Raw genomic sequence first — 12,534 nt, 5'->3', positions numbered from 1 at the left:
GGAAGGTAGATTGTGACTAGGTGACGTCCGCTTACCAAACTGCATTTGGAAATTCCCGGGAGATAAGGGGTTATCGTTTAATGTGGGCGAAGTCGCGGGCGCCACGCTTAACTAGATTCAGATATTTTTTGTCTTACTTTTTCAACCTCCTCCGATGAGCATTTTTTCTACATTCCTCCTGGTGTAAGTCCCGTCAATATCAAATTCAAAAAATTCAAAATTTTTATTCATTACTATAGGATACTATTTATATCGTTTAATAATTGTCAAAACGTATGGTTTAACAACATTGGTTGACGTCAAATAAATTACTTAAAAACTAAGTTTACTGCCGCTTCCAAGGCGACAGTGCAGAAGAAGCGGTAACAAACTGCACTGTAGCATTTTTTTCGGTAAATCACTTTACCGCTCTTGAGAGCAGTGCGCGGTCTGCGCCTTTTTACCATGATCACAGATAAGGTAAGTCAGGTTTTTATACGAAGCGACTCACATTTGAGGTCAACAAGATTAGCACGACTAATCCATTTCGACTCATTTATACATTACATTCCAATTGTCTGGATGTGCAGGTTTACTCATCTTTTTTTTCTGAATTGTTCTTCATTTCATCGGCTAACAATTAAACTAGTATAGGTAGGTACCTCAAAAGAGAGTCGTTTGTACATAGCTGCAGTAGGTTTGAACCACACTCAATCAACTTTATACAAGATTCAAAGATGAGTGCAAAACTAATCAAAAAGGTTAAAAACTATATCCGCCATTTTAAAGATGTTTACTGTTAGTCATTGTCAATTTTTTTATCGTGTCTAAGGATATGCTGGTTACTATAATTTATACTATACACGTCACTACGGAAACACGTTGTGCACATTACTTAGATGCATTCTTAATCCTTTGAACTGTTGGGAATGTACATCATATTTTAGAATTATGTTGAGAGATATCATTAGCTGTGTGTGCCGCATACTGACTGAGAGTATTAAGCTGTCTGTATTTTTATTTTGCTGAATGTAATTTAGAATAGAACAAGTCCATCTCTTGTATGTTGTATGTGAATGTCGTAAAAGGCTACTCAGGGATAGCCAATAAACTTGGGATTCTTCTTTTAGGCGATCGTCTAGCATCCTATTACTGTTGTTATCTCCATTCCATCGCAAAGCCATGTAGTTGAAAGTAGCGTTTTAGTCTTTGAAAGACTGTTGGCTCTGTCTACCTCGTTAGGGCTATAGACGTGATTGTATGTATATTTAAGTATTTATTTTTAATTCGGTAAATATTGGTATTTATTTCTTTTTTTTTATTTCTTTTTTTTTACTTACGTATTTACATATTTTTTCTGACAATTTCTGACAGAATATTATTTTCTCGGCATCCGCTGTTGCCTGATGGTGTATTGACTAAGTATTTAAGTTTGCTATTTTAATATTGTTCGTTTTTGATATTAACTATTGAATATTATCATAATAACATTATTAATTAACGATTAAAAAGTAAAATCATTTCATAAACTTTTCGCTTGTTGAGAAGATAACTTCTAGCTGTGGAGCACAAACATCTTTGAAATATTAAGTAGGTACTCACGAAACCGGTGAAACAATAAAGAAATAAGGAAAATCTTTATCAGTGATTAATGTTAATTAAAAAAAATAAGGAAATTGTGTAATATGGATAACCAGATTTAAAAATGTATATTTTGTCTTTATTTAAATTAGCGATTACTGATATGCCCTCGACTCGCATTAAAAGGGTTCAAATTTCTTAGAAAAGTAATACACTTTACAAAATCATTTGACGTAAAATCTTCCGCAAATTTTTCCCTAAACATAATTAGAAGCTTATTTAATATCCATGCTGGTCTAGTAGCAAAAAAAAAACATAGCGTGTGTCAACTGCTACTCTTCTGATCAGAAAAAAGTCAATCAAGTGAAAGTGAAAAACTTGGGACTTCTTTAAAAAGATGGACTAGCAATCTTTTACTTTTCGAGATTGTTTACAGTGTCTACCCCGTAAGGGATATATGAGTGATCATATGTATGATTATGAATGGTTAATTAAAAATTCTATCTGCTTAATTTATCGCCCTTCTATTACAATCGTTGGAAAGCCGCGTTCCATTGCTACTTTTTTCATATTACCAAAGTTGACATTTAATTTATGCTTTCAGAGATTGGGCCGAAGTGACAGCGCTGTCGTCATATTAACGTGGCGGGCAGCTGGCCACCGCCGCCGGATCACAAAGTATGGAGGGTACAGAATATTGATGTTGTCTGAAACTAATATATAAATGTAAAACTTTTTTTGAAAAAAAAATTTTAGTAACAATTTTATGATGCAATATGCTTTCAGAGTCATCGAATTTTATACGTGTTTCCTTTCCAAGCTATTATTTATGACGGTTGTTATAAAAACTAGTCATATTGATGCATAGGAAGAGTTAAGTAATTGAGTTTAAGAAAACTTCTAATACTGATTTTGTTCAAGTGAATTGTCAAATTTAATTTATGTAGGTTTGTTAGTTACCTTCACATAATATAATATTGACTTGGTATTGTTATGTTAACCTGGTCATTTGTTTAGATGTCTTATAACAACAATTCTATTTACTCATTAAAAAGTCCAGTTTCCACTTCTTTCACCATTAATAAATCGACAGATTTTCTTACATCATGGTAACTCAACATGTAGTAAAACAAAGCAAAAACTCATTCTTGGTGTATTTCAATACTTTTTTTTTAAAGTCACACTTCTTTATAATAACTTTTGGCGGCCGGATGCTCCCGAAATAAACTCGCGGCCCTCGCTTCAGTCTCAGGTGCCACTTTCAACATGCATCATACTTCAGACATAATTAAGGCGTGAGATACGAGTATCGTTACCTAACCGCTACTAGCTACCAGCAGTTGCTTCAACAAAATGTAATTATAGCAGTCACCACTTTTATAATTACTCCCGATGGTAAATCTGAAATTTTATGGTTAATGTTCTTTATTTATGTCTGAGTTTTGAATTTAATTAGGCGCGAGTAATTATTTGTAACAGTAATAGTTTGATTTGTCACAATATTTTCGAGCACAGTATTCTAATATTACTTAATTTTTAATTATTTATTTACCAAATCATATTTACAGAAAACTTATAGGTTTAGATGAAAACAGATTGGATGAAACAGTATGAGCAGTACTGTACATGATTCTTAAGGCCAACTCGTAAGAGGCGCCTTGGTAAAAAGGGGTGACAGGCATGAAAATTGTTTAATCAAAATAAAAACAAATATATTCTTTAAAAATAAATCTCTTCCATTCATAAATGAATTCAATTCTTTATTCACTTTGAGTTTCACATTCAATGTATTGTATCTAAAAAAGTTATCAACTTTGCCCACTCGAGAATAAGAATTTCTCTTTTATAGATTTCAAACCACAAAGGAGTAATACAAATTAACTTTCGACATCTAGAGAAAATCTAACAAAGCTTTCTAGAGTTCGACGGTTGCAGTAAAAACAGTTTTTCTTTATTAATTTTTTTTTACACTATAGTTTTTGCTCGAGGCTTCAGCTTTCACGTGCTAGAGCACTTCTAAGAAATTATAGTAGCCTTTGTTATATTAAAGGTCGTGATTTTTTCTATTCCTGTGCCAAATTTCAACAAAATCGGTTTAGTTGTTTTAATTACAAACATTACACAAAAGTTTATGTAAAACATATTCTCACTTGATTTAAACAGACCGTGAACATTACTTACTTATGTAATTATCTTCTTAATATATTTACTAATTGACTAACACGTCAACATAAAGTCCAAACTAGATGTGCAATAAGTAAAGATTTCGCGAAATTCTTGCGGGAACAGAAATTGACTGTTTTTCGTATACATGGGCGGAGTCGAGGGCATACTTAGTCTCTATTTTAAATAAAGATTGATCCTTTTTTTGCTCGTCTGATGTGGTTGTTATTGTGGATGACTTGTAGATGTGCTTATGTGTAAACATGGGATTCTAAAGCAATCTGTAACTATACACAAACAAAATTATTTCATATAAATACTTACAGAATATTTATGCAAAGTAACTTGAACCGGCTTGCACTTTATAGCTTAAGTGTTGTTCAGTAGAAGATGATTCAAAGTTTTCAAAAGGAAGCAAGAAAGTGAATTTATTATTAGCTTCTCACTAACGACTTCAAGCAAGGCCAGTGAAAGATGCTGATGACAGGCGGTATTAAGTGATGTTACGAAATACCCCCAGTATCATGGCTAAGAGACGGAAATGATTATATTTGTATAACAGTGCAAAAAGTATTATTACTGAGCTATGGCTTTTTGCCTTACAACCGTTATTGTTTCTGTTTTTATCAATGTACTAGATAACTTTACTTTACTTGGGATTCTTCCCTTTGGCGATGGGCTAGCAAACTGTCACTATTTTAATGCACAAAAAAGCTAAACGTGGCCTATCAGACTTTTGAAGGCTGTTGGCTCTGTCTACCCCGCAAGGGAAATAGACATGACCATATGTATGTACGTGTGTACTAGAACACTTTTAAACGAAAAATTATCTCGCCTTTTCGCGAGAGATTCCAAAAATTCTTTTGTAGTGAACGATTCCTAGTTACAATCTACTTTCCTGTCAAATTTCATTTTTATTGGCATAAAGTTTTTGAGATTTCGTGATCTGATCTGTGAGTGAGTAAAAGATGATTTTAATTTTATGTGTACCTTTTGTCTATCTTTATTTGTTGCATTTCTTCATTCATTAGTTTTAAGGATTTCATAAATAAATTTTGGTCATCATGTATGATTTAGTAAGCCGTATTTATTTCAATGCTTTTACAGCTGTTGAAGATGACAGCATGTTATTAAAAGCTATAAATACTTCAATATTTCAAGCAGTGTCTTTTTATTTTTTAGAATTCTTTTACTAAACAAAGATAATAGCAAATTGCCTAAAATAAGAAACCCAAGTTTACAAGCTTATTCTCTAGTCGTCTTTTACGATATCCACGGAAAAAAAATGAATTTGTCCTGTTCTTTCTTTTATTGATGCCGCGAACAACACGGCAAAACGTATAATATAATACGATTTCAAAAATACACACAAATGTAAAGACGATAATGTAAACAGTGATTATTAAATTTCCTTAACGTTTATATTGCATTGTCTTCATTAAAATGTCAAAGTAAGACCCTAAGGATCGCTCGAGGTTATTATTGGAATAATTTGATTTAAAAATTCCTCATTGTGTGGTATTCCGGAATTAAATTCTCCCTTGAAACTACAGCCATTACAGATTCGCCGAACCGTATACTACGGTGGTTGAATTATTGAAATTTTCACGGAATATTTTGAAAGCGAAGTGTGCACCTCCGAGGGGCCAATAAAATGTTCCAACGCTTTATGGAATCACTCGTTTGGGAAAATTCCGTTGCGGAGGTGTATTTGAAAGTAAATATTGATACTTTCGATAGCGATTTCATATATTTTTTTACTAGTTGTAAAGTATATCTAGTACATTCATTTTGCTAAGTAGCTTCATAAACTGTTAAATAAAATTTTTAAAGATCTAAATTCTATGGAATGAGAACTTATGACATAAGTTACATACATATTAAAACAAAATGTATGATGCCTTCAGTTTGGTAAGTTTGACCGTTAAAATATTCTGATTTAAAAATAATAAAAAAATCGGATTATCTTATGCTAACTCTATACTTATCATTTACTAGAGAAAGTCAGCTGCTCTAACCGTGTTCATCGACAAATCTCGTTAAATACCATGTCCGCGGGAATTTCGGCCAAATCTTTCATAGTGCACCTAGAATCTGGACCACTTACAAAACCTTCAGATACATGAGAAATTTTAAAACTAGATCCAATGGTTTGGGCTGTGCGTTGATATGTCAGTAAATCAGTTAGTCTTCAGTCCTCTTTTATATACGAGTAGAAATCGCAATGAAAAACAATATTGGCCCTTTCGCCCGACTGTCAGTGTCAGAACCACAATAGGCCGACATTATCTTTTGTTTCTATAATCGTTCGGAAAACTTGGGTTGCGTGAGGGAACTACAATGAATCGCCTATTTGTCTAACGTTAATATAATGGTTCCTGATGTTTCGCACCCCACCACGTGACTGCTAGAGACGTCACCGGGTTCGGAGTCAGACTGTCTAATTAAATTTAGTTTACGGTAATCCGTGTCTATTCTTTTCTTCATAAAACCTACAAGATTTTTTTTCTATGACTACATACATATCTTTTTGACGAAAAGAGTCGCCTGTGTTATAATAAGTTCGTTAGAAATGTCGGAGACAGGACTCAGGTGCCGAAGCATAGAGAAACTAGGAACACGCAAAGCTGAGAGATAGTTAGAAACAAAAATTAAAATCCTAGGAGCAGAATTATTGATTGCAATCATCGACTTAGTATCTAGTTGATCGACTATTACAATGATCTTTTTGTACTTTGACAAAAATGTTACGTAAGTTTTCATAAAAGTAATTTTTCATAAACACTAAACATACATATATTATATTCCATTTCACGAAGTTACGAAAATGATTTACGGTCGAATGAGCCACTAGACCGGCCTCTAAAGTTCACTGTGTATGACGTTTACTAGTAACTTGCCAGCACAAAGGCAGCAAAACCCACAACAACTTTGATATTCGACTAATCCAACCGTGAGTTTTCTTAAGTGAGTTTATGCTTCTTAGACCTTTTTGTATGAGTCTTCTTACTTCTTAATCCCTATTTCATGCTCACCACTCTGGACAGGAGCCCGGGGTTCGCCTTGAACCATGGACCCTGGATGGGGTGAAGCAGGCTTTTACACCTACATATATGACCTCCACAACCTTTGTAGGGGAACCTAACCTGTATTGGATTATTGTTACACATCCAGTTGTCTGAATGTGCAGGTTTCCTTGCGATGTTTTCCCTCACGATAAGAGCATCGGTTAGTAATAAACTAGATATGTACATAACTTCGAAAATACTCATTGGTACATGGCCGAGATGGGATTCGAATCGGTGCCTTTACGCATTTTTCGGGCACCTTACAATTCGACCACCGACGCGCTCTATTCGTGTGAACGCTGGTTCAGCTGGTTAGCCGCTGGGCTAATATAGAAGAAAAATAACCTCGAAATTTTTATGTCTTCTCCGAGATCGAAAGAGGGGCAATATAAAGCGAGAGGTATGTGCGGTCGGCTTCCAAATAAAAGGACAAAAGTACAATATTACAGCTAGAAGGGAAACTTATGAAAATTAACACATGATATAACATGTTATGAAACACATTTTTGTGATAGAAATTAGATATTATCTTTTGAAAAGATTTTTTTACCCATATTTTTAAAAAAGAATTAGTAAGTGGCCAATTACATTAAACTGAGTTAAACTCTAGATGAATTCCCTAGTATAATGTCATGATAACTTGACTATAGCCGACTTTTCTCAGTAAATTTTGATCAAAAACGCTAGATTTACTAATTTCTTCAAAGCTAAACTTCTGTGTTTCGTCTATTATGTGTAAAAGGGCAAGTGTATAAAAAGTAACGAGGATGTAGGACAACGGCCGCGGCAGCTCTTGAGCCATTAATCTCCTGTTTATTATAAACACAGCCGACTAAATCATAAACAGGTTTAATGTGTTGCCTCTTATTGGCTGCTCAAAATAAAATTTCAGGTCCAGAGTCCAAGCCACCTTGGCAGAAACGCCGAGAATTTTCTGTAACAGAAGCCCTAGAGATTGACTCTTTCTTATAAAAACAGCAGATTAAGACAGCTTAGACTTCCTTATGTTATTTGTTTTCTTTAATACAAAATATCGGTGCCAGGGTTTATGGAACTATTCTTTGTTTATATTTTTTTCCCTGCTACTAAGCCCGTCTTTTCTCATAAATTATTTATAAAAATATTTTTTCAAGATTGTGAATGTAAACAATTATTTTACGCTTACCGGCTTTAGGTGTTAAAAATAAAAAGAGTATTTATAAAAGAGTTTTATTCTTATCTAGTCTTTAATCTATATTTTAAAGGAAAGACTTAACCTAATAGTGCGTAGAAATCAGTAAAATAACATATATTGACCCATGATGCTTAAGTTTGGGCGTTTACTTGGTAAGTACCTGACATGCAGTGGTTGCTGCACATAACCTGTCTCCGATCTCCAAGATAGTGGTGATAAATGGACACATTTTAGGAAGGACACAACTGGAATGACAAGATCAAAAAGTAATTGAAACTAAAGATATACTTTTGTAACTGAATTTCCATTTATTTCCAACAGACACATATTTAATATATCACATCTTTATCCCTGACTTTACTGGAAACCTAGTATCGAAGAGATTCGAAGGCCACATTTTAGCCAAATGGGAATGACTTAGTGATAAGGTTGCTAGACCAATGTTTAAAAGAAGAATCATAATTTTAAAAGCCTGCGACGTCAAATGCTTTTCGCGAATAATATAATATTGTAAGGTACATTTCAATATTATATTGGTATTTCATCACTCTAATTAGAAAAAAAAACCTGATATGTTACGGGACTCAGACGGGTATGTCGATAAATTATGCGCATCGCAAAAATATCTCATTTTCACACATGGTCTCGACCGATGTAGGCTACGTGTGATTAATTACCTTTCCGAACATATAAATTTATATACATACATATACACATACACAAGAGATACTTATTTAATTACCCGTATACCGAAATTTCATTGATAACTGACGGATTTCCATTGTTTCAAATTCGGACATCTCTGAATAATGGATAGCTAGAATTAAGTGTAGGAATTGCGAATAGCCAAGATTTGTGTGCAATTATTTGAGTTATATAAATGCTAGTTATTGAAAAGGTAAGGATTATGAAAAGAAATACATATATTCAACACAGAAGCATTACCTGAAAACAGTAAGTATTTAATAAAAACTGGACACTGACGGACAATCAGCGCACAGTCAACGCTTCCAAGTTTTCATGTGGTCTAAGTGATGCAGTATGAGAGGATTGTCCGATTTTCCCGCGTAAATTTTGTTCGTTTTAATGTAGGCAGAGCCACAGGCGTATATCTTGTACAACATAAAGCAAAGATAGCATTATGATGATGATAAAATATATCCTCACTAATATTATAAATGCGAAAGGAAGTTTATTTGTTTTTTTGTTTTTCCTTCACCGTTATATACTAAACATCAATTCCGATCTTATATATAATTATTAATTGATGTTTAGTATATAACGGACAGCAAAACCCGTGAATTAAACCAACATTGTACGTGTACTGTGATGATATAATGTTATTTTGCAGAAGCGAGAAATATTACGACAAAAAACTACGGCGCAGTTGTTTAGAAACAACATAAAAGTGTAATTTGGCCCAAGCATTAGCTTAACTTACAGAAATGTACATAAATCGCATAACCTACATTATGTAGCTCGTTTATAACGAGGCCCTTAAACATATCACGTACAATTTTATATGCGGGTACAATTTGTAAACGACCTACTCATACTTTACCCTTGTCTATCATAACGTTATTCCCTATTTCGCTCGATTTATGTCGTCATAAATGTGTATTATCTACATGTTAATTCTTTTGAAAATGAGACAAAGATTTTTGTATATATATATTTATTTTCATCGCAGTGAACATTGTGTGGGAAACTATAAAATCAGGCCACTCCAGCATCGTCATTATCAGACCTCAGGTCAGACACAACCGGGAATAACGCCAGGACAGTGATGAGATAATCAGTATCTTATGATATCATTTTTTGTCCGTTCGTAGGCGGTAAACACAAAGAATGAAAATTTTATACCTACAAAACATACAACAGCAAAATATAGACACGACTTTAACGGTTGCGGGGTAGACAAGCCAAAAGTCTCGAAAAGACCGAAAGGTCACGTCCAGCTTTATATGGCTTTATGATGGAGTTGAGATTCATATAGTGACAACCTGTCACTAGGTTCACTTGAAACTCTCTCAAAACTCAAATTCAATGTATTTTAACCACTGCAACAAATATCAATACTTAAAGCTAAAACAACAATAACAACGTAACGTTTTTCCCTCGCTTAGAATAATTGACGCATTAATTATGCTCAATCTAACAACAACAGACGTTAATTTAAAGCTTTAACGAAAGTGGGTTATGATAATATGAAAGTTCCGACGATAAAATATTACGAGTAGATACCTATTCCGGAAACTGCGGAACGAAGATTTATCATTATAATTACGAATTAAAATGAACCGGTTGTAAATTACATTACCCCATTAAGTTTTCAACGCATGATGCAAATTTTGGAAGTCGTTTAATTTACCTGTGTTGCCTTATTTATTAAATGTTAAACATTTTTATAACGTCGAAATGAACGAGAGCTTTCGTTACTTTTGCAGATTTTTCAGTTTATTTGCTACAAAAGAAATACATATTCTTCCATCTTAATAATTATTATCTTTAGGTTGTTAATATACTGTACATAAGCCTTTTTATTTTTTATATATTATGAGCCCTTTTATTTACTCAGGAAACTTAAACAATATCGCGCTACTTGTACTACAAAGACACGTCAGACACTACATTTCTCTGCTTCTTTTCACGTTCTTTCAGCAAATATATTTCCCGGAATAAGGCCACTGTCACATCCACTGCCAAAACTTATTATTGCGCCCGACCGCGGAGAAACATTATTTTATTTACTTCTTATTAATCTCATAATAAACCGTTCCGTGTATTCTTTCCTATATTTTTTCGATAATTGATGCGCTTACATTATTATATCTTTCAGAGTGTGATAAGGCTTAAGTGGGTTATTTGTGATTATTTATTGTCTGAATTTTCTTGGAATAGTATGAAGCAGTGAATGTTCTGCGTAGTCATTCGTTACGTTTATGTGCTGCTAAGAGGACAGGCTTGTTGTGTGAATATGCGATTAATGTTGTGAATGCGGAAATAAGTTTATTTATTTTCGCTCATTATATTATGAGATGAAAGATTTATTTACTTATAAATTTTCTATACCTACCTGTAAAAGTAGTTGTGTTATTTTTTAAATCTAATATACTTTTAATTGCGGTGTAGGGCATCAATTTTCTAAACTTTACAAGCGAAACTGTGTTTTATAAAAATATATTACCGATTGTGTTAACTTTGTCTTCAAGCAATTCACTTAAACAGCAAAAGAGTAATGTATTAAAAAGTTACATACATAATTATACAACTTAAATACAAAAATCTCATCCTGGACCACACGTATCACATGTAATGGGTACTTCTGGAAAGTTGCCTTGTTTTATTAATAATTATTTATACACTTTTTAAATAGTATACTAACAAAGTATTGACACGAAAAATTAGTTTTCACAGTTGTGTTAAAAGAAGTACTAATCAGCAAGCTCACTAAGTCAAAGCTGGGAGCACAGTCGGAGTGTCAGACAAAGGTTCCAACTACAGCGCTACAATATAACTAGATAGGCAGTCTGTGTCACAATGGCTGACGTTTATATTCCTAACTGGTTTGTTAGGGATGGCTACACAACTGACAGTTGAATAAAGGCTTAGCAAGAACGCCGGCAAAATAGACTCTGTAAAGGACGTGCCCTATTAACTGATTTCGGACAGGGTGACTGATTTTCTCCGAATTATTAACCTGCTAAGTTAATGAAACCGAAATTCAGAAGTTATAAAATACCGTTTTAGTTTATTGTTTGAGATGATTTTGTATCAATCGAATGTGTAAGTTGTGAAACAATAGTTGGAGAATAATATATTGGCGCGGGACGGTGGCGTTCTTTTATGTAAAGAGTTTAAGACTCGCGGGTCGAATTTCTGATACAAGTACCTAATACATGTAGGTAGTTGAAATATAAGATATGAGACAAATATCTAAATTATTATAAATAGCTCAATCTTCAAAATAATAAATAAGTGAAAACTATTTGAAATAATTAATAACAGCACCACAGAACATTTTATTTCCATAAATTTCAATTTTTTCTATCTTCGTTTTTGGGAATCTACTTCAGAGTTAGGCTTCTATTAAAATCATGTAAGGTAATGCATAATAGCAGAAAAGAAAATCAAACAGCTCAATTTCTTTGTTCCTTAAAGACGTAGCGTTGTTTGAAAAACATTAAGCACTCTAACACTTAGTGATTGTATTTTCACTAAGTGTTAGAGTGCTTAATGTTTTTAAAATATCCCAACAACTATTAACTGTATATTTTATCACTAAAAGTCTGAATTCCAATCATGAGAAGAGTAAGCGTCAATTTCAGAATGACAGCGAGTATTTCACATTTCCGCCGACAACGAAACAGCCTCGCTGCATGTTGTCGCATAAATAGTGAAATGCTGGGAAACGGCACATTGTCGCGAATGCTAGCTGTTCATGCTTTATTACTTGCACGGCGGTTCGATCTATCGAGATTGTATGGACTATAATGCGGATTTTGAAGCGACTTAGTTTAGAGAACGGAGTGAAATGAGCAATGCGACATAATAAAGGAGCTTGGTTTA

The sequence above is a fragment of the Amyelois transitella genome, chromosome 7 (genome assembly GCF_032362555.1).
Source record: "Amyelois transitella isolate CPQ chromosome 7, ilAmyTran1.1, whole genome shotgun sequence".
Classification (NCBI taxonomy): Eukaryota; Metazoa; Arthropoda; class Insecta; order Lepidoptera; family Pyralidae; genus Amyelois; species Amyelois transitella.
This window is presented reverse-complemented; position numbering follows the sequence as displayed.